The 19,458-nt window shown below is 43.4% G+C and overlaps 1 long non-coding RNA gene across 1 annotated transcript; it reads left to right on the top strand.

The window, feature by feature from the left end:
- The first annotated feature begins 16,432 nt into the window (after positions 1-16,432).
- On the top strand, positions 16,433-19,244 carry LOC311075885. Its single transcript, XR_014604587.1, has 3 exons — positions 16,433-16,876; positions 17,091-17,247; positions 18,739-19,244. It is a non-coding gene; the product is annotated as an uncharacterized lncRNA (long non-coding RNA).
- Positions 19,245-19,458: the final 214 nt, after the last annotated feature.

Genomic DNA, 19,458 nt, shown 5'->3' with positions numbered 1-19,458 from the left:
GTCGCAACAATCATTTGTTATTAAATTAGGGGCCGCTAAGACAACACCATTCTCTCTACACAGACTTTAAACGCAAACCTGTGAGAAACGCTGATGGCGTTCACATGCGCATTAAGAATTGGTTCTATAGTTATGTGCGTTTGAATATATGTGCGCAGGTTTGTAATTCCCTATGTAGGTGTACACCCAGAGTGTGCACATATTTCTTGATATGTAGCCCCTAAGATAACATGAAGAAATCCCCCAAAATATTCTCATCCAATTGCACACAGGAACTTGGACATAGACTCGGCCAATCAATGACTTGCATGCGGGTGCACTGGTGAATGAGACGAGAGGAGAGGGCGGGACAAAAGCGAGGTGAAAAAAGAACAACAGAGAAGATGGCGGCGTCCGAAGAGGTCCCATGCTGACGGAGATTTCGGTATGATAATTCAGTAAATAACAGTTTAGCTCTTAGTTATTGCGTGTGCTACATGTTTTGGTCTGAGCTACGGAACTGTTGCGGTTTGAGTGGCGTGTGTAAGAGCGGAAGACTCCACGCTATCAGTACTGAAGATTCATCCGTCGTCATATCATCAACAAGTATAGTTCGCATAGTGCGAGGCAAACGTTCTCGCTAGGTAGTGCAAAGTGTTGATTATTCAGCTATACTACTAGCGCGTCGCCAACGTTGGAAGCTTGTCACACAAGGAAAGGAAGACAACCAGCCAGTTCACTGCTATAGCCCTGGACGTGTCTGTGGCTCATTTCACCTGCTCTCTCTCTCTCCCTCTGTCTCTCACGCCATTGATACACGGTGCGGTTGATGGATAATAGGCTACCCTGCCACACATGACTCCACCATTGTCACGCGATAGCAACGCCCTCGTGATGGACATGTTCTATTAATTGGTGTACGGTCGGCACATACGTAACGTGGACAATCCGAACCAAAAGGAACATTGAACTGAGGTTGGTCATGGAGTGTTGTTAAGTGTATTGTGTGAAACTGTTTTTGAGGTTACCTTGACCTGAAGGTTACTGTTGTGTGAATTTCATTCACAAGCATATACTGCTGTTATTTAAATATATAGTTTATCTGCAGTGTATTTAGATACATGCTGATGTTGTTAAGTAAAACTTTCAAAGTGTTATTGAGCCACTCTGGTGAAGCGGATGTTAATACAAGGGTTTGAACATTTTATGGTGGTTACAGGTTGATAGGGAAACCATTCCTAACGTTTTACATTTGATTTATAAATATATATATTTTTTTTTTTACTCAGTATTAGAATACTGGTACTTAGTATAATAAATAACCACTCATTTCTCAACGTTTACACTATTGTTTTTATTGTGAAGTTTTTCCATCTCCCCTGAAGTAGGGGCGTCTCATCCTCTGTCTGTAAAGTATAGTAGTTAGGGGGAATACAAGTTAAGTCACACACACTGACGGTTAGGCTACTGATATTCTGCACTTTAGGTCTCCACCGTGACAGGTCCAAATCCTAAAGCCTAAGCTATTGTGCTCTATTGAGCGGACAGAGTAGACACGAGATTAATAGGTCTGGGGGTTAGGGACTTAGATCCTCTGATTTCCAGCCATTCAGGGGAGAGTGATTTACCCCTACTAAACGGACGTAGGTCCTGTCCGCTACATATTGGCGTCACGAACAGGATCTACTTTTTTGTAGCTTTATAGTTTATGCTCCATGGCTGAGATGGAAGAGTTAAGGAAGCAATTTAAGGATCTCCAGGAAACAGTTACAGCTCAGACAGCTAGGCTGGGGGAACAAGCGGCACTTCTTGATCAAGCCAGACAAGATCAGAGGGAGGCTCTGTTGAAGGCTAAGACTGTAATCGAACAGCAGGCCAAGACCCCCGCGTCTTTGTATATTCCAAGAGAGAGAAAATGTTCCGATTTCACCGGTAGCCTAGCCCAAGGTGAACCATGCGTTGAGGAGTGGATAGCATCCATGAAGTCTAGCTTCAAGATAGCCAGGGTTCCAAAAGAAGATAAAATCGAGTTGCTCAGGCAGCACCTCAAGGGTGAGGCAAAACTGACAGTTAAGTTTCTATTAAGTGAAGAAAATACTGATATCACAAAAGTCTTTGAAGTTCTGGAGAAAACATATGGTGACAAGGTCCCTGTTGGTGCTCGCCTTAGAGAGTTTTATGACAGGAAGCAAGGCCCAGGTGAAAAGATACGTGCCTATGCTTATGATCTTCAGGAGAAACTGCATAAGCTGAAACGGCGAGACCCGGAGCGAGTTCAAGATCCAGACAAAATGCTGAAAGAACAATTTGTACTTGGGCTAAGAGATGACTTCTTACGGCGTGAAACAAAGAGACAGGAGAAAGCGCAACCAACGCTGTCCTTCTTTGACCTGATGCAAGTGGCCATCACGTGGTCGGAAGAAGAAGAAGAGGCCCCTACAGCTGCCAGAGGCCCAGTGCGAGGAGCAGTTAATGCAGCAGCTGCTGAAGAAGCCTCTTCTCCACTGACCCTGACATCACTATACGAGGCAATCCAAAACCTTGCTGCCCGCCAGGAGGAACTCTACAAAGCAGTTCATGGCAGGGAGCAGGCTGCAATGCCCCCTAGACCTGCTAGACCACCTCTAAGAGACGACGAAGGGTGACTCATTTGCTATTCCTGCAATAAACCTGGTCACACGAGCCGCACGTGTTGGCAGAGTAAACCAGCCGAGCATAGAGCAAGGATGGCAGCCGTTGCTACAACAGAGTGTCAAGCCGAAAATGACACACAAAGCCCTAGTGGTTTGGTTTCAGCTGGCATTAAAGCTGTTATTCAGACCAGCGAGAGGGACTCAGCAACTTCGGTTGGTGCATTTGGGGAGTGCTTCACAATTGATATTTGGATAGATGGTGTAAAGACCAGCTGCCTTTTAGACACTGGTTCTGAGGTCACTACCATTCCAGAGAGTTATTTTAGGGAACATTTCCAGGGGACCGAGTGCTTTCTGTCACCAGCTAAATGGGTTCGTCTAACAGCGGCTAATGGCCTTGAAATTCCAGTGGTCGGGTGTCTGGAGGCGGATATTGAGTGTATGGGCAGGCTGTTGAAGGGTCGGTGTGTTTTTGTGCTGAAAGACAGTTGCAGCGGCAAGAAGGAAAGGGGAAAACCACCCGGCATTCTGGGAATGAACGTGATCGGAGAGCTCAAGGGCTTCCTGACTGATTTCAAGGGTGTTAAGAAGCTGGACCGAGGTACTCCACAGCCAGGCCATGCCAGCCTACGCCGTATACTGGCCACTATGGAAGAGGAGGAACGGTGTGTGGGCCCAAACGGACGGATAGGGTTCGTAAAAGTTGCAGGGAAGCAGGCTGTCACCATTCCCCCGTTCAGTGAAAACTAATTGTTCCGCATTTGTCAATGAGAGCATATGGCGTAATTTAGATATATTTTTAAGATGGAAAAATGCGGTTTTACAGATACTAGACACGTGACTTTCAAATGAAAGATTGGTATCAAAGAGCACACCCAGGTTCCTAACCGACGACGAAGACTTGACAGAGCAGCCATCAAGTGTTAGACAGTATAAGTATGATTTAAACCATGCTAATGCAATTCCACTAATAGTCCAGGCAAAGTAGCGTTTTACGACAGACTAATTGTAAAATAATTTTTTGCAGCTTAGATCATTTCTATGAGGTGTCCAGAACAACATACTAAAAGTCCTAAGAAATCCTAGTTGAGGAAATATGTTAAATTCTCATCAATCCGAGATGTGTGCCAATAAGGCCAGGCAACAATACACCCCAATGGGGCTATTTTTTGCTTTACTCCTATCAGAATGAAACTTTACACAATGAAAGTACCCATGAAAAGTAAAAAAAATTGTATTACAAGTTTCTTTGAAAATGAATTTTAATATGCAAATGAGCTTCCGACAATGCAAAATAATATGCACCACGACAATGTAGCAACAACAGGGGAGATTTCTTTTTGGTGTTTTTTAGTTTTTCTTTAACTAACCTAGATATTGCTGTTGCTAGCTTCTCATAACACTGCAGAGCTACTTTACAAACGGTGGAAGTCTGATGTGTGGCCCACCTGTTCTGAAATATTTGCTAACTACAAAAAGAGAAGCAGTTTTGGTGTCTGGCAAAAAAAAAATAAAGAGCTGGAATGTCTGGAAAGTGTGTTTTATCTGGTTTTTCTATCTGGTCTTCTGTGTGAAAGTGAATTGTTTAGTTGGTAAGAATGACTTCTGCCTGTAATCTCGTAATCTTACCAACAATACCAATCATTTGTAAATCTACCAGCCCAAAATTTAATCTCACCACGTTACTAATGACTAAGATGACTAAGATGGCTATTCTGACTTTCTTCTTGGGCGGCAGTGGCTCAGTGGTTCATGTAGGTTGTCTACAAACCGGAAGGTTGGTGGTTCAATCCCCGGTTCCACCTGACCAAGTGTCAAGGTGTCCATGAGCAAGACACCTAACCCCAGCCTTGCATGGCTGACACCGCCGTCGGTATATGAATGAATGGGTGAATGTGAGGCTATATGTAAAGCGCTTTGGTGGCCATAGGTCTGTGAAAGCACTCTATAAATGCAGTCCATTTACCATTTACCATTCTGATGTTATCTGTGGGGGAATGTCGTTAGGTAAGGCTTGTTCGCAAAAAAAAAAAAAAAAGCAACTGGAGGCAAGATTGTGCAATCAATTCTTAAGGTCTTTTTGTGGCAAGTGACCCAGGTAAGTGTGGCAAGTGACTTCAAATTTATCGTGTTTATGCATAGGTTAACTTACTGAATGGACATGAATGTGTTGGTTATTTGGCCCCTGTTTTTTCTACTTGTGACTTTATGGTTTCTTGGCCATAAGTCAATTAGGCCTAGTGTTGAGCTCATTTGCATATTTAAAATAGATTTTTTCAAAGAAACTTGTAAAACAAAAATGTTACTTTTCATGTATACTTTCACTGTGTGAGGTTTGAATGTGATAGGAGTAAAGGAAAAATAAGTCCATTAGGGTGTATTTTGGGCATATTCGATTAGTATATTGCTCATTTGCATATTCAAATTCATTTTCAAAGAAACTTCTAATACAAAATGTTTTACTTTTCTTGTAGACTTTCATTGTGTAAAGTTTTATTGTGGTAGGAGTAAACGAAGAAATTAAGCCTATTTGGGTGTATTTTGGGTAGCCTATATTCGATTAGCTCATTTGCATATTCAAATTCATTTTCAAAGAAATTTGTAATACAACAATTTGTACTTTTCATGGGTACTTTCATTGTGTAAAGTTTCATTTTGATAGGAGTAAAGCAAAAAAATAGCCCCATTGGGGTGTATTGTTGCCTGGCCTTATTGGCACACATCTCGGATTGATGAGAATTTAACATATTTCCTCAACTAGGATTTCTTAGGACTTTTAGTATGTTGTTCTGGACACCTCATAGAAAGTATCTATGCTGAAGGATTCAAATTTAAGAATCTATTTCAAATATGCTTCCTTACATAACATCACGGTAAAGAATATTGTATTTAGTGTTTAAGGGTAAGATAATGATTCTGCTCAGCAAAGTTGCCTTTTCCTGTTTTCTCCTCATTGTCTTTAATGGCTCTTTGAGTCCCAGTATCACTCAGAACTGATGGGATTAGCACACGAATGATTCACTGAGAATCTCACCTTTTGTTCTGCAAATGGCTTTCGGACCCAAATGGCCCTTGGAGCCTTATGCTGATTGAATTAGGATTGGCTAGACCCTCAGTCTAGGGTGTTACCTTAACCTGTATACTCATTTACATGCTTTGTTTGAATTTGTCTCCACCCCCAAAAGTCCCTCCTCCTAAAATGCCTATAAGATACCATGTAAAGTTATGTTAGATTAGATTTTGTTGGACGAATCCGCAGCCGCGCTCAATAAAGAATACTTCTGTTTGAACGTGATCCCAACGTCTCCTGGTTCTTGCTTTGAAGAAAGTAAAATTTTACAACAATGCTGAAAAAAATTATTTTACAATTAGTTCTATTTTTGGCTCCAAAATGAGTTACCAGGAGTTACCTGGACTATAATGCCAACATAATTTTCTAGTCTATTTAAAAGAATGTGTCACGGGTGACGAATGCCGAACAGGGAGGAACTTGAAATGGAGCCCGAGTTTCCCACGGGGAGCGCTTCCGGCGGGGGACCGATGAGGCTGCCGGTTCCGGTGTGGTGAAGTATCCGGTAACTCTATGGCCCTGTCCCAAATGGCGCACTTCATGCGGACTTTCGGTCTCGTGGACTTGAATTGCGCGTGCTCGCTGAGTCTACGAGTCCGTAGGCCGTCCCATTCAGCATTTTACCGCTCTGAAGTGTGCTCAGCAGCGCCCTCTTTGTACCCTTGAAGCGGTCTTCCGCGAAGCCCGCATAGAAGCAGGCTCCACGCACTTTAACTACCCAGGAATCCTTGCGAAAGGCCAATCAGACAACAGATGGGAGGAGATTTCACTCACGGATAATTGTTGACATGGCTGAGAAGAAAATATTACGGGTTTTATGACCTAAATGTACATTTTACCAGTTGTTACCTACAGTTTATACAAACGGTCATCGACCAGTGGTTGATGTCTCAAACATAATAATAGCGTGTTTAATAATACGATCGTGTTATGATTCATTAAATAAATAGTACCGAATGTCAGGGCTTTACTGAGTCATATGTAAACATAGTATGAATATTGAAACCTGTAAATTGAAAAAATTATGTTTAAATTATGTTTTAAAATTGTAATCTTAGTTCAAATGGAACATTATGTAGCCTATTATTATGTACAACTGTAAACATAATTTAAATAAGCATGATATATCTATTGTTTAATGCCCAGGTGATATGCACAATATCAAAATATAGAACTGTAAAATTAGGATGTGTAGTTGACATGCAAATAAGACATCGGAGCGCAAAAATGTGATTTCTCCTGTCCAACAACAACCAGGCAGTTAATTCTGGAGTGCCGATCGAGTCTGTCCCAAAAATACCTCTCAATGCGCCCTCGTGGACTCGCGCCAAGGGCCCTATAGGTCTGCACTACATGACGTCACCAAAGTGTGGACTCTGAGGAAGTCCACAAGTCCGGAGTGTGCCATTTGGGACAGGGCCTATAGTGATGGGTCCGGGCTGAGGACCCAAGCAATCCGATTGGTTCAAAGCACGTTTTATGGGTAATCGCTTTAGTGCCTGGTTACAAATCATACAAAATCACTTTATTATAGAAGACTTTTGTACTACGTTATAACGAGTCATTAATGTATTTAATGTATTTTAAATTATACGTTTCATATACTAGTATTTAACCGAAGCTATAGATTGTGAATTTAAACATTTCTCGTTGTTAGTGTGTTTTTTAGTTAGCTTAGATAGTAGCATAGCATACAGCTAACGTTATCCGAAGATCGTGCTATGAGCTTTACCTGATATTACTGCACTGATACTGCCTTAACGTATCGCGAGAACAGGTTTAGATCAGGCATACTACTGGCATACTAATTGGGTCCTCAGCCCGGACCCATCACTATAGAGTTACCGGATACTTCACCACACCAGGGGCATGTTCAAGTTCAAAACGGTGCGCAACGTTTTGCTATGGTTTCCGGGTTGAACGTCATGTTTCCTGGAAACGGCGTGCACCGGTGTGCAACGGGGTTTGAGATACGTTTTCTCTTGTTTGGTGGGTGTGTCAGAACTAAAGTCCAATCAGCAGCAACATGTATATAAAGCACGTGGTATTAAAGTGAACTCGCAAAATGGGTTCAAGGAAAGTAATTTACAAATTTGTTTGATGCAGCTCCACTGTCTATGTGCAGCTCGGTATACACAACAACTGAGAATATTAGAAGACATGTTTGTCGAAAGTTTTATTGTAAAAAATATAGGATATCAACATAATGATGTAGTTGTTTATATTTTTAGCTTCATTGCAAGTATAGAAATAAACAATGGTAATTAAGTGTTTTTCCTAAAAATGAGAAAGAAAATACAGGGTATTAAAACAGTATGAACTACAAATAAAGTCAGTATGTGAGGCTAAATAGATGTGTTTTAGTCTGAATAGGTGTGTGCTTCCATTTCAGTTTCAGCAATCCCTTCACTCGATTGGGATGTTCTCTTTTGTTCTGGGCGGCAAGTGCAGTTACTCTAACATCGGGCATATTTTGTAGTATTAAACACATATTTATACCGACTTCATCAGGCTCCGAAAATTCTTCACAAAGAACACAAAGAATGGCCTTCTCAGCTGCCATAGTTGCAACTCTTGCGTCATCAGAACAGTGTGTTCAACGCATCACCGTTTCTGTTTAAAAAACGTTGTGCAACGTTTTGTCGGGGCTGAACGCAGCCCAGGTGTATGGGCGAATGACGGGATTGACGACTGGAATTGCAATCAGGTGCGGGAGCAAGAAGAACAAAGCGGTGATTGGGGCGCGTGCGGTAGTAGGGGAGTATAAAAGGGCATTGTGATTGAGTGGTAACACTTTATATTACGACCCGCAAACAACTGCGTAAGTAGGCTATACCGAAATTACGGTGTACGTTTCTGTAATTATAGTGTCCTTCCGTGTAGGTATAGGGAACAATATGTTAAGTTTTGGGTAATAAAGGGGTAACAAGCAGATATACAACCTGCAAAGAACTTCGTAAGTAAACCGGAATTACGGTGTACGTTTCTGTAATTATAGTGTACTTCCTTGTAGGTATAAGGGAACAATAATTAAGTTTTGGGTAATAAAGGGGTAACAAGCAGATATACAACCTGCAAAGAACTTCGTAAGTAAACCGAAATTACGGTGTACGTTTCTGTAATTATAGTGTAGCCTACCTCCGTGTAGGTATAAGGGAACAATATTTTAAGTTTTGGGTAATAAAGGGGTACAACCAGATATACAAGCAAATTATTTATAATGTAATTATTTTAAAACTAACAGGTAGGCTACCTATTCTGTTAATATATTCCAGGCAAAAATTGTACGTCTGTTGTATATAAAAGTATTTATCACATTTCTGGCAAAATATGTTCTTGTGCTTTGTCTCGTAATCGGTCCTCATTTATGTCCAAGAGACTCAATAATAATCTTTTACATTTTAATCCTTTAATTTTTCATATTATAAAAAGGGTTGTGTGCTGCTGCGCATCCATGTGTGATAAGCAAACGCGCATTGTCGTCCCGTATGGTCCTGTATTACTAATGCGCTCATTAAATAACAAAAACAATATTGCGCCATTTACTTTAGACTTTAGAGCAGGTTTTAGTTGGTCAATGGCGTAGTCTATTTTAGTTGCCTCAAAATAGCAACACGCCAACAATGTGCCTGAACACACCTCATTTTCAGACCAAGAATGCCCATGGGCGCAAAATTGGGCGCAAATGCATTTGCTGTTTTAACAACATGGCGCTAAACGTGAAAATGATCATTGCGCCCAACTTCGGAAGAAAATTGAGGACATGAAAAAAGAAAATAAGCTGCTACCTATAAAAAATAAGTTTCGGCATTGATTTTTTTTTTGTTGTTGTTTTTTTGTACAATTTGTTTAAACCAATATTTGTTTTCTCTGTTCAACTGTTGGCGATTATTGTTATTTATACACTTTGTACAGTGTGATTTCAAGATTATTTCTGTTCTGTTTACAGTTTGTACAGTGTTGATGTCATTTCAACATTGTGATTGTTTATTGTTAAACTTGTTTTAATAAATGTTTTTGGTTTAATTGTGCTACTGTTCTTTTACAAGTACTAATTTAGAAATTTGTTGATAATGCTAATGGTAAAGCTAGGTTTGTCTGTTTCAGCATACTGGTTTAATGTTGTATTTACCCTGTAACTACACAGAACAACACTGTAAAATCCAATAGCTTTCCTGACTCACATATAGTTAGTAAACTTTACTCAGTAATAAAAAATACATACTACTTACTAGGTTTTGTTGAGTTAGTCAATTGCAGGGTGAAAATAACAAGTTACTCAATCGTTTGAGTGACGATTACTTGAAATAAGCAAGTAGCAACAAAGGATGCAATGACGTTACTAAACCAGTGAGAGGCAGCAGTGAATTAAAGCATGCCTAATGTGCAGAAAAAACAAAGAAGAAGAGGCGGCACTTGTGAGAGCATGCGCAATATATTCTGTGCGTATTTCATTTTCGGCGCCCATTTTGCAGATGTGGAAAGACTTTGACAGACTACCTACATTGTTTTCTGGAGCTTCGCTACGTTTTTGGAATAATGATAAGGTGAGTAATCAAGCATGCGACTTTTGTGTAAATGTGTTTTTTTTTTTTTATGTCTGTCGCCAATTTTTACTGATTTCCTTAATGTCTAACGTTACCAAATAATTGAGATAATTAGAGCTTGAAGAATGTTTTTTGTTGTTTTTGTTGTTTTGCGCATAAAACGTACTCGGTTACTAACGTAACCTCGGTTCTCTCTAGAAGAGGGAACGAGTACTGCGTCTTAGCTAAGACGCTGCGGGAAAAGTCTCTTTTCACGAAATACTGAAGCAAAAAATTATCCTTAATTTTGTAATATTGTAAAGCGCATTTGCAGCAGCATACAGCCATAGGCGAGACGGCTCGCTCGCTCATTGGCTGCTCTGCGGCAACTGCATAAGCCTATCGAGCGAGGGCTGATGCAACATCAGACCAATGAGGGCGCTTCGCGCCCTCCTTGCCACTTCCCGCCGAAACGGGCGTGGCCTAGCCTTATAAAGGTAGCTCGAAAAGGCTGACTCACTTGATTTATTTCATCGCCGAAGCGAACCAGAGTGAATCGTACGCACGGCGGGGAACGCAGTACTCGTTCCCTCTTCTAGAGAGAACCGAGGTTACGTTAGTAACCGAGTACGTTCTCTTACGAGAGTTCTCTCGTACTGCGTCTTAGCTAAGACGCTGCGGGAACCCAATGTAAAACGCCGTGCGTGCAGGGATGAGACACCAATAAACCTGGAAGTGAAGCCCAGGATTTACAGTGCACAATCACTAGAGGGACTCACAGAGAGTCCTAGAACAGGAGGGGGAACCCTCCGTCCCCATATATAGCAGCGTCCGCAGACGCGATAATATGACATCACATAGTCAAGGCAAGAGCCTGACTAATGTGGGAATGTGGGTCTTACGCAATACTGCCCATATGACAGTCGGCAGCGCGCTGCGCTTGCGATCTCAGTGTTCCAATCAGACTACTGATTCAGCTACACCGACAACAGCTTAGCCTGTAAGGCGGGAACCTCTAGGTTATAAAACCTGATAAATGTAGACGGCGAGGCCCAACCTGCCGCCATACATATATCCTGTAAGGATATCCCACTAGACCAGGCCCACGACGAGGCAACGCCTCTCGTGGAGTGCGCTCTGACACCCAGTGGGCACTGAAGACCCCTGGAAGTGTAAGCTAACGCTATGGCGTCAACTATCCATCTGGATAGGCTTTGTTTCGAAACAGCCATTCCCTTGGAACGTCCACTGAACGAGACAAACAGCTGCTCAGTCTGTCTGAAGACAGCAGAGCGAGACACATAAGCTCTTAAAGCCCTAACAGGGCAAAGAGAACTTAAGTCTCCTTCCTCTTCCGACACCGGCAGGGCAAACAGGGAAATAACCTGAGCCTGAAACGGTGTGTTGAGGTTTGAGTATGACTCCTGAGTCATTAGGCCCAAACTCCAAGCACGTCGGGCTCACCGAGAGCGCGTGCAGGTCACCTATGCGCTTCACTGAAGCGAGAGCCAGCAAGAACACTGTCTTAAATGACAGATGTTTGAGGCTAATCGTCTGGATGGGCTCGAAAGGGGAACCTTTCATGGCCTCCAAAACCGTAGAGAGGTCCCATACAGGGACTGAGGGAGGTCTGGGAGGATTCAGCCTCCTAGCTCCCCTGAAGAAGCGGATGACCAAATCGTTCCTTCCTATTGACTGACCATGCGTTGTTTCAGAGAACGCTGCGATAGCCGCCACATAAACTTTGAGCGTGGAGGGGGCTCTGCCCTTATCCAACAGCTCCTGTAGGAAGGAGAGAACCTCCGTCACCTCACAATCGAGGGGTGAACATCCCCGAGCTGTGCACCAGCTGGAGAATACCGACCACTTTGAAGCATAGAGCCGTCGAGTCGACGGAGCTCTAGCCTGAGTGATAGTATTTAGCACTCCCACTGAGAGATCAGCGGGTAACCGTTGAGCGCCCACACGTGGAGGGACCACAACTCTGGTCGAGGGTGCCAAATCGAGCCCCTGGCCTGCGAGAGGGGGTCCCTCCTCAACGGCACTGGCCACGGGGCAGTGTCTGCTAACTGCATCAAATCTGGAAACCATGGTTGGTTCTTCCAAAGTGGTGCTACAAGCAGCACTGAGCATTTCGTTTCCCTCACCCGTTCTATCACCTGAGGAAGGAGGGAGACGGGGGGAAAAGCATAGAGCGGACAGCGAGGCCACCTTTGGGACAGCGCGCTTTCGTTCTTGGAAAAGAACACGGGGCAGTGAGCGTTTTCGTGGGACGCGAAGAGGTCCACTTCCGCTCTGCCAAATCTCTCCCACAGCAGCTGGACTGTTTGTGGGTGTAAAGACCATTCGCTCGTGGGAATGTTGTTTCTGGACAGTCTGTCTGGACCCAGATTCTGTAGCCCAGGCACATGAACTGCTCTCAGCGAGCGCAAGTTGTGCTGAGCCCAAACCAGGAGGCGTTCCGCCAACCTGTACAGGTCTCGGGATCTGAGACCGCCCTGGTGATTTATGTAGGACACCACAGACATGTTGTCCGAACGGACTAAGACGTGATGGTCCTTGATTCGGGGACGAAAGCGCGTCAGCGCGTTTTCCACTGCCAGCATTTCCAGACAGTTGATATGTCGGAGCTTTTCTCGTTCTGACCACAGGCCAAAGAACGGTCTGCCCTCGAGCAGCGCTCCCCATCCCGAGGTGGAGGCGTCCGTCGACACCACTTTCACTCTCGAGGAAGTCCCCAGGCTTACACCTGATTGGTACCAGTCGTTCGCTGTCCAAGGTTTTAGAGCTGTAACACAGCTCTGATTGACCTTGAGACGCAGCCGACCGGATACCCACGCTCTGCACGGTACCCGCACTTTCAGCCAGAACTGCAAGGGGCGCATGCGGAGCAGGCCCAACTGAAGAACTGGTGATGCTGAGGCCATGAGACCTAGCATCTTCTGAAATTCCCTGAGCGGGAAGGTCGCGCCGCAGCGGAGAGAGCTCGCTGCGCGCTGAATGTCCAGCGCGCGCTGTGGCAACAGCCGCGCCATCATAGACTGTGAGTCCAGAACTATACCCAAAAACGGGATCGTTTGACTGGGGTTCAGTGAACTCTTCGTCCAGTTGACTCTGAGACCAAGTTTCTCGAGGTGATCGAGTAAAATGGCCCTGTGCTCCACGAGCTCTGATCGTGATTGAGCCAGAATCAGCCAGTCGTCCAAATAGTTCAGCACTCGCATGCCTCTGAGTCTGAGAGGAGCGAGCGCTGCGTCCACGCACCTCGTAAATGTACGAGGTGCCAGGGACAGGCCGAACGGCAGGACTGTTATACTGGTATGTCTGGCCCTCGAAGGCGAATCTCAAGTATTGCCTGTGACATGACGCTATCTGTATTTGAAAATACGCGTCCTTCAGATCTATTGACATGAACCAGCCTCCTCTGCGAATATGCGCGAGGATTTTCCTGGTTGTAAGCATTCTGAAACTGCGTTTCGCTAATGCTTCGTTCAGCTGTCTTAGATCCAGTATGGGTCTGAAACCCCCGTCTTTCTTGCCAGACAGTATCTGCTGTATAGCCCCCCTTCGCTTTGAGCTTGAGATACAGGCTCTATAGCCCCTTTGCTCATCAGTTTTGATATTTCGGCACGAAGTAGGTGTGCTACTTCTGAATTCACCGTAGTTTCGACGCGCGCTGTGAAGCGGGGAGGGCGTCGACAAAACTGTAGCGAGTAGCCTCTCTTATAATGTCTAGCACCCATTCCGAAACCTCTGGGCGACAGAGGTGCTTCGGGCGTGCTGTAACGTAGGCGTTATGCCTGTGACATTCGAGGCGGGGAGCGCGCTGATCACAGCGGGCAGAGCGCTCGTCCTCGACCCCACTACGGTGCTTAACCGAGAGAGGGAGGGCTGAGCGAGTCTCGTGGGACTCGTTGTCTGTGAGTAAGTGTGGGCGGGAAGCGGGCACATTTACTGCTTTTGACGCGCTGTCTGCCTGAGCAGAGCGAGCGTGCACAGGTTTCGTTTTACAGAAACCACGTGACACGTGTGACATAGTGTTTGTGGCACTGGGGAATGTGCACATTTACTATGTTGGGTGCGCGATCGACCTGAGTCGAATTTATGGGCGCAAGCCCCGTGTGAGGGGCTGTGCTTGTGTGTAGCGATGGGCACTGGGCAGTGGGCATCAGCACTACATTTATAGCACCATCGGCCGTGGCCGGGACACCAGAAAATACATCCATATGGGATATTTCTGGGTAGCCGTAAAACGGCTTTTGTGTGCAGGCAAACAGGCACGGGTTGTACCACGTGGTCGTCGGCTGCAAAATACATATCTGCAGTCGCCTCTCAGGGCACTGGCAGAGCGATTTGTATTTGGCGGCATAAAAACTTTTTGCCGTCAGACCTGGGAATCGAACCCGGGTCGCCCGCGCGAAAGATTTAGAATCTACCACTGGACCACAGTGGAAGACACATTGACTTTCAGTTAAACGCGAGTATTTGTTTGCAAGCATGCGGGTAGCATAACATGCAATATCGACATTTTCAGACGCACTCGACTTCGCCACGGTGTTTAACCGAGTGAGGGAGGGCTGGGCGAGTCCCGTAGGACATGTAATGTCTGTGAGTGAATGTGGGCTCGGAAGAGCGGACACATTTACTGCATTGAGCGCACTGTCTGCCTGAGCAGAGCGAATGCGGACAGGCTTCTTTTATAGAAAAACCATGAGGCATGCAAAAACATAGTGTTTGTGGGCACCCAATGGAATTTTTCTAGGTAGCCGTAGAACGGCTTTCGTGTGCAGACAAGCGGGCACGGGTTGTACCACGTGCTCGTCGGCTGCAAAAATTCACATCTGCAGTCGCCTTTCAGGGGACTGATAGAGCGAATTGTATGTGACGGCATAAATTTTTCTGCCGTCGGACCTGGGAATCGAACCCAGGTCGACTGCGCGAAAGGCTATGAATCTACCACTGGACCACAGAGGAAGACACATAGGCTTTCCGTTACTGCGACTATTAACCACACTAGCGTTTGTTGCAGGCATGTGTGTAGTACAACATGCAATACTGACATTTTCAGACGCCTGAAAAATGTCAGAATGTGAGAAGAGTGGATATCGCCCGGTTTCAGCGGGGCTAAAACACTCCATTCTCTTTTCGCCAGTGACGCACGGGAACCGTAGAAACGGTGTTCGGTTGCAGGCAAGCGGGTACTACGCGCTTGCTGGCTGCAAAAATACACCTCTGCAGTCGCCCCCGGGGGACTGACAGAGCGGAGCATTGGCGGCATAAATATATGCCGCAAGACCGGGAAACGAACTCCGGTCTCCCATGCGTTAAAACCTATCATTCCACCACTGAGCCACAGGGGGATATAGGCTTTTGGTATGCGTTGAGCGTCAACATGTATTCTTCGGCGTTTGCTGGCAGGCGTGCGCTTGCTGCAAATGACATTTCCAGTCGCCGACAGGGAACTGGGAAATGTAAGAGAAAAGGGGCCAGTAACTACGAACACACTTTTCTCCTTTCGCCGGTGAATGACGCGCAGAGGCAGGGTAGTTTTTCTTGTAACGTAAAGAAAAACTAACCCCGACCGTCCGCTTCCAGGAGGAGCAGCCTCGGAGAAGGATGCCAGGTGAGTCCTCAGAGTCACCATAGGCAATCGGCTCGGAGTGAGGGCGGTCGCCGTCAGCGAGCGCGAGAGCTGCGAGATCCTCTAGGAAAGGGGGGCGTCTTGAAAAAGACGCCCGGCTCTTTTAGTGTAAAATGTACATACATAATACACATTATACACAGAAAATATATAGAAGGATATAGGCGCCGGAATGCGCAGCAGGTACGGCAGTGGAAGGCGGCGCTGGCCAGCGGCTTCAAGTGGCTCGTCCCGCTGAATTGCTTCTCAGACGATGCGTTGCTTCTCTCGTGATCCAACGATGCGTGAGCTTCGCTGAAGAGATGAAAAATCAAGTGAGTCAGCCTTTTCGAGCTACCTTTATAAGGCTAGGCCACGCCCGTTTCGGCGGGAAGTGGCAAGGAGGGCGCGAAGGCTTATGCAGTTGCCGCAGAGCAGCCAATGAGCGAGCGAGCCGTCTCGCCTATGGCTGTATGCTGCAAATGCGCTTTACAATATTACAAAATTATGGATAATTTTTTGCTTCAGTATTTCGTGAAAAGAGACTTTTCCCGCAGCGTCTTAGCTAAGACGCAGTACGAGAGAACTCTCGTAAGAGAACTATCAGGTACCATGACAGTTCCTGGAATGCCTGAAAAGCGATTTATTTGTCCCAAATGTAAGAATTATGGTTTTCTATTTTACCATTTTCACTGATGACTTCTGTTCTTTCTCCTCTGTTGGCATTGGTTTATAAATTATTAAGGTTCCAAATCTGGTGAAATGCGCACATACAGTTAGGTAACCTGCAGCTTATGTGATGTATGCGATGCTTTTTGACAGTATTTGTGATTTCACAACAGCATTAAACTATTATTTTTTAAATTGAGTAAATTCAGATTCAGCAAGCACTGTAAAAGTGATTTTTTTTTTTTTTTTTTTTTTTTTTTTTTACTCAAACTCAACTGCTTTATCACTGCGTCAAAGATGGACCAGACCTTCTCAATGCGAAGACGTGAAATTGTGGATGCAGATGGAGCAGTGGCCAGCTCTTTTTACAGAGAGACAAGTAAGTACTTATTCATACCCTTTTCCACCCCCCTTTTTGGTTTATGAGAAACCAAATTCTGTTTAGGTTTGGCTTTAGAATTGGCCTGTTGGCCTGACCATGCATTGAAATATATTTTTTATAAAGATCAGAAAAGTCAAAAATAATTGTTCATTGAAAGATTTCCACACTGTCCCATGCCTTTTTTTTTTTTTTTTTTTTTTCTGTGTTGCAGAGTTTAACAGGATAGTCCCCACAGATCTGCAGACTGCAGAGTAACTTTTATGGTGCTGTGGATCGCTACACACCACGCTTTGTCACAATCTTCAAGTCTTCAAGAACCACTGGAGAGAAATTAGATGAGCTTATGCAGCAAATTAATACAGGGGTGAGTTTACTGCAGCCTTAATTTTTTATTATTATTCTGAGTTGATCATGGTTTTTCTTACAATCTATCTAGCTGTTGTCTAAAGTGTTGTGGGGTTTTGTTGATAAACTCTTTAACTGTGGACTGTAATTTTAAAGGATTAGTTCACTTTCAAATAAAAATTTCCTGATAATTTACTCACCCCCATGTCATCCAAGATGTCCATGTCTTTCTTTCTTCAGTCGAAAAGAATAATAAATAAATAATAATAAATTAAAACAAAGATGATGTAGAGACTTTAAATCTGCATTCAGACTGACATTTGAACCTTCCTTGAACATTTGAAAAGTTGGTTGCCATTGAAGTCCATTATATGGAGAAAAATACTGGAATGTTTTCCTCAAAAACCTTAATTTCTTTTCGACTGAGGAAAGAAAGACATGGACATCTTGAATGACATGGGGGTGAGTAAATTATCAGGAATTTTTTTTTTGAAAGTGAACTAATCCTTTAATAGTCACTTCTCCATTTAAAGGCATAATGGTAATGACACTTTTTTGATCTTCAGATCTTTTTTGATCTTCAGAACAAAAAATGAAGATACTTTTAATGATATCCGAGTCCTTTCTGTTCCTCAATAGGCAGCAATTAAATAAATAATTAAAGTAGCTCATCTGACTCCAGTGATTTAACCTCATTTCATGAAGCAACATGAGTGCTTTTTGTAAAAAAACAAAAACAAAAATGTTTTACTAAATCTTATCGAATTGTTCAAAGAACAACAACTGGCTGCTCATGCATGAGCAAAACACACATACTTTGTGATGTCCTCTTGAACATGCATTGCAGGTCAGTTATTTTGTAAATAAAGTGAAATATTGTTTTTTTGCACAAACAAAGTACTCGCACTGCGTCATAAAATTAAGATTATACCATTAAATTTGCATGGATTACTTTGTCTTTCTTACCTTTCTGGGGCTTTAAAGTGCTAGATGCCTAGGCTGCCTATGAAGGGGTGAAAGCTCTCAGAGTTCATAATAAATATCTTCATCTGTGTTCTGAAGATAAACAAAAGTCTCAAAGGAAGGGAATGACATGTGGGTGAGTAATTAATGACAGAATTTATATCTTTGGGTGAAGTAACCCTTTAACAAAATTATTTTTACTGTAGTTTTAATTCAATACCTTGCATACTTAAAGGGATAGTTCACCCAAAAGTTAAAATTATCCCATGATTTACTCACCCTCAAGTAATCCTAGGTGTATATAACATTCTTCTTTCAGACGAATACAATCAGAGTTATATTAGAAAATGTCCTGTCTCATCCAAGCTTTATAACGGCTTATCATTATAAGCTTTTTAATATTTTTTTGAAGTCCATCAAAATGCATCCATGATAAAAGTGCATCTATCCATCATTAAAATATACAGCCATTCACTATAAATCATTTTTAAATTATAAATGCCTTTTCACTTTTCTCTGTTGTAATATTTTTATTGTTTGGTTTCATTCAGGTGATGTTGATGAAGCCTGGGCACAACTATCTGTTGGGGTGCTGACTGTCAACTTCCCTCTCTAAATAAACTCTACCTTTGCCCAGTGTCTACTGCCATCATTGTTGAGAGAGATATTATAATGGATAATCTGCAGAACCTGCCTCAGGCAATTTGCATCTATTTTGGTCTGTCTTATGCTTTAAATTTGGATTACCCAAAAGACATGAAAAATACTTTAAACTTCATTCAGAAATTGATGCTTGCTTTGAGACAGAACAAACTCTCACCAAAACTGCAATCTTTGAACAATCTCCTGTTGAGTAATCAAATGTGCAAGATTGATGTTTGGCATTAGATTACATTTGTTTATGACAGTGGAATTAGATTAGTTGATAGAAAAATAAAAGGGAAACTAAGCCACTTGTTTAAAATTGTCAGCCCATTAGTTCATGAGCAAGTTAAAGGGTTAGTTCACCCAAAAATGAAAATTCTGTCAGTTATTACTCACCTTCATGTCATTCAAAACCCGTAAGACCTTCGTTCATCTTCAAAACGCAAATAAAGATATTTTTGATTAAATCTGAGAGCTTTCTACCCCCCAATGACCACAACGTCATTGTAACATCAAGAAGTATTCTTGTTGCTTCATAACATTAAAGGGGTGGTTCAGGATTTTCGACATCGGACCTCATTTTCAAGTGAGCCTGGTTGTTATTCATCAGTGGAGACAATTTTCAA

The sequence above is a fragment of the Abramis brama genome, assembly GCF_963993115.1.
Source record: "Abramis brama genome assembly, chromosome: 24".
Classification (NCBI taxonomy): Eukaryota; Metazoa; Chordata; class Actinopteri; order Cypriniformes; family Leuciscidae; genus Abramis; species Abramis brama.
The sequence above is the reverse complement of the archived record's forward strand: the minus strand, read 5'-3'. Positions and strand labels throughout refer to the sequence as shown.